We start from the raw sequence: 4,105 nt of genomic DNA on the forward strand, positions 1-4,105 counted from the left end.
TTCCATTTGGAAACCTTCAAGGCCTGGGCTTTGTGAGTTGTTTAGAAACCAACACAAACATCTCTCAAATGGTTCTGGGAAATGAAACTGCAAAACAAACAGATTTTTTATATATGTGTCTGTAAAAGAAATGTCTGCCCTGTGCCCCTCTGCTGGGGGCTGATGTGATCTCACCCACCAGCAGCTGTCAACTCCTGGAGTGAAAAATACCCAAGTTTGTTTTACCTTCCATTAAAAAAAAAAAAAAAAAAACTTAGTTGAAATAAGTTTTTCTTAATTATTGAAAGAACAATATGAATAATTAAAGCTATTTAAATATTTTTATATAGTTACTTAAGGGGAAAAAAAGGGCAAAATTCACTGGATTTGGCTTGTCTGTTCCTAGTTCCATAAGGAATTTTGTTTTACTTTTGTCATTTTAGACTGTACTTCATACCCTTTCAAATTTAACTACTGGAAAAGCAATAATAAAAAATAACAGCATCTGTAATGCATGTTTATGTTTTGCAGATTCTCAAAAGTCACCTGACAGTTTGGGTGCCTTTGATTTTCAGAAAAAACTTTCAGAATTCTTTCAGCTGCCTGATTTTCAGTGCCTGGATGATGAATATTTTGAGAAAATCAGGCTTTGTGATGAGTCACAAATTCAGTTCCCTGAATCCTAATAAATTTTTAAGAGATTTTGGCCTTTTCTAGGGATCATCAATTTTATTTTGGCTATCCCAGCATGGATTTTGCAGAATATAGTCAGAAATTACCGTCCTGAGACCTTTACAGGAAAAATTAATTGTTATACTTGAATTTTTCTCTTTTCATTTATGCTTTTATGTACACCTTACAGCAGTTTCAGAAAACCGACTCACCCACAATTTAAAGGGGTTTTACACAATACACAATTCTTTTTATGCAGAAACTGGGACAAATATAGGAAAAAAACAGGAGAATGTACAATGTCTTTAATATTCATCTTATTCTCTGCTTCTCAAAGTCTTCCCTTCATCAGCCTGGGCCCACATTAGGGATGAAGGTGGTTTCACTCCTTGTTCAAGAATTTGAAAGGAAGTATCTCACACAGCACAACAATCCTTGCTATCTCTCTAATTTCTTGGCTGCTGATAATAATTTGCATTCCTGCATTGAAGCTATTGAAGATTTGCATAAACTAACATTTTTGTGGGAGTCAGAATAGCTGAGGCTTTGGCTATTGCCCAAATTGTCATTTTAATACCAATGTATCGCTCTCTAAAGAACAGTATTTGGAAAATTGACTTCTGAAACTTGATCCCTGACACAGCCACTTTGATTTTCAGTCACTCACTGAGGGCCAGGGGCCTACTAATGAAGTTTGAAGTCAAATACACTTTCAAGCTTTAAATACTTAAATGAGGACTTCAAATTCTATCTCCTTTGAATATCGCCAGGGTGAAAATAATGGCCATATGTTGTAGGTGGTGACTGAAGGGAAAATTAACACAAGCAACATTATATTAATGCTGTAGTGCTCATAAAATCAGACTAAGAACCTCAGAAAGGACAGGAAGCTGGAATAATGGAGCTCAGCCCTTTACAAGGGATGGGTGAAACCACGGTTGGGCTAAGAAAGAATGAAACAGGCCAAACCTGCCAATGATTGAATCTTTTATATTGCTTTTCCTTCTTCAAGGCTTTCCCTAAGGACGTTCGTTAGGAAATCCACAGTCCTTTCATGAGGAACGCCATGAGGATTAGGGATTCTGCTTAGTCCTGTTATTTAGGAAGCAATAATAAAATCAATAAGAAAATCAATAATAAAAGAAAACATGGGACCTTTAATGTGGATTTGTTGCTGCTCTGACCCAGCCATGCAGGAGATGCAGCCCAAGGTTAAGCCAGCAAAGGGCTGCAAAACTGGGGAAGGGTTTGGAGTGCAACAGAAACCATCTGCAACACAACCCCGGGAAATGTCCACGCAGTCACTTCACAATTTTGTACAGTGCTGTGTTTCAAGTGACTTACTGAGGTGCAGTAGAGTTTCCTGGATGAGGGCAAAATGATTTATTGCCACAGAATGTAATTTATAATAATTCTTCAAAGCCTGTAACACTGCAATTAGATGTCTTCAATTTTCCAAAATTATTCTGCCTGCCCATGACAGTCTCATATGTTTATTGTTGCCAGACAAGGCACACCCGCATCCCTGATTTCATCACAAGGCCTCTGGCATGCGTGGCACCGGGAACGCTAAGGGAATGGGGTTTCAGCCCATGATGTGACAGTGGGGCACAGCAGGTGTCATTGCCTGCCAGTGCCTTTCCACCCAGTGGTTCTAATTTTAAAAGCAGCTCAAATGAAGTACAGAATGCCCTAGAAGGGATACAGGGCATACAGCGTGAAACTGGACAGGAAATGTGATCAGCATCCTTCTGTGGGGAGGATGGGGCTTTCCTCTGCCAGGCTCTCCTAAATCCTTTGGGCTCATTCTGGGACCTTGACATGAATAATTAAAAAATGTAAAATGAATGACACGGCCAATCCCAATACTTGCTTGACACACTTTTAAACCTTCACCTTAAAATCACTGATGAATTTAGAAGAATTTAGATGCATTAAATTTGATGGCTTTTCAAATTCCAGACATGCAGTTCTCAGGGGGTCTCTGGCAGTGTCAGGGCCAGGGGCAGAAATGGCTCCCAGCTGCTTCTTGGTGGGATCCTTACCCCACACAGACCCCAGGAATTCAGCTGAAATGATAAAAAAATCTTATGTTTGTGAGAGCCATGTTAAATTGTGACATGACACCATGGAGCAAGGAGAAACCCCCCACCTTTTTGATGTGATCCACACTCACATTCCCAACTCTTTTAAAATCATATGTTTTCAGGAAGAGAATAGGCTCTGCCTCTGTTTATATACATCTGTGTGCCACCTTTTTAAAGTGTTTTTACAATGTGTGGAGTGAATGCCCCAGTGTCCTTGGCTGTCTTTAAAATAACAAAAACCAGGTGTCATGAATTAAGACAGGGAACTTGAAGGATCCTGTTGCAAATTACATACAGCACTAAATTACAAACAACTTGGTCCAGACAAAAGATTTTTTTAAAAAGAAGAAAAAAAGTGGAATATTGAGTGGATTTGTTACCAAATTATAGCAGAGGCAACTGACAAAGTATTTTCCTGGGCTAAGTGTCACAATAAAGCAATTAATTCAAATATGCAGGCTGCTTTTTGCTCCAGACTGAGTGCTCCAGACTTTGCATCCTTTCTCATACATATGTGAGAAAAGCCACCGCTGATTAATTGTTTCAGGAGGCAGAGAGATTTGTGTAAGCAGATTTAACAAGTAATTTCCTTAGTTTGCCTCAATTTATCTTTCACAGAAAAGTAATCATATATCAGTATCTAAAGCCTATGAAGGAGATTCCTCTGATCACAGATGTCAAATTTCATAAAAGTGAATTATTTCCATAGCAGAGAAATCCTTGCAAAATGCTAATGGAGAACACATTAAAATGCAGAAAATTTGTAGAAAATGCATCTGTCTGACCTCTTTGCACTGGAAACATAAGATTCTCCTGCTGAGGTTCTGCCTTTGTCCATGGGACATTTTGCCCCTCTACAAGGATGCTCTTTGTGCCATTCCCTGAGGAAACACTGGAATTCTGGATCCCAAATCCTACCAGTCTCTCATGGTGTCTGCTGGTCTATTAAAAAAAAAAAAAAAAAAAAAAAAAAAAAAAAAAAGGTGTTTTTTACTTTTATAAAAAACTGTTTCCTAGTGTAATGCCTGCTTATGTGCACATTTGAGCCACTGATTTTGGTTTTGTTTTAAAAAACACACTGAGGGGAGAAGGGCAAGTTCTTTGTGGGAAGGTTCTCAAAGGAGCTGCTCAGGGGTATTTGATAATTATCAGGGACAAGTGATTTTATTGTTTATCATATACTGGTTAATTTTATCACCAGGATATTCACCTTCTGAAACAATTTGAAGGGACAGAGCTGATGTGCATTTTTGATGTTGAAAATATTTTCATCCAGCCCTATTTTTTTTAACAAAAGGTTGCAGCTCCACAAAATTAAGAGGCTCAGGAGGCTGTTTCACGTATATTTTTATAAAAGCTCTGACCTG

The 4,105-nt window shown here is 38.4% G+C and overlaps 1 long non-coding RNA gene across 1 annotated transcript; it reads right to left on the reverse strand.

The window, feature by feature from the left end:
* Positions 1–2,249: 2,249 nt before the first annotated feature.
* On the reverse strand, positions 2,250–2,887 carry LOC136295689 (uncharacterized). Its single transcript, XR_010722766.1, has 3 exons — positions 2,804–2,887; positions 2,548–2,720; positions 2,250–2,466 (listed from the first exon to the last, which is right to left on the reverse strand). It is a non-coding gene; the product is annotated as an uncharacterized lncRNA (long non-coding RNA).
* Between the last annotated feature and the right edge of the window lie 1,218 nt (positions 2,888–4,105).

The sequence above is a fragment of the Chamaea fasciata genome, unplaced genomic scaffold, assembly GCF_029207755.1.
Source record: "Chamaea fasciata isolate MVZ Bird 193981 ecotype frontalis unplaced genomic scaffold, bChaFas1.0.hap1 SCAF_12, whole genome shotgun sequence".
Classification (NCBI taxonomy): Eukaryota; Metazoa; Chordata; class Aves; order Passeriformes; family Sylviidae; genus Chamaea; species Chamaea fasciata.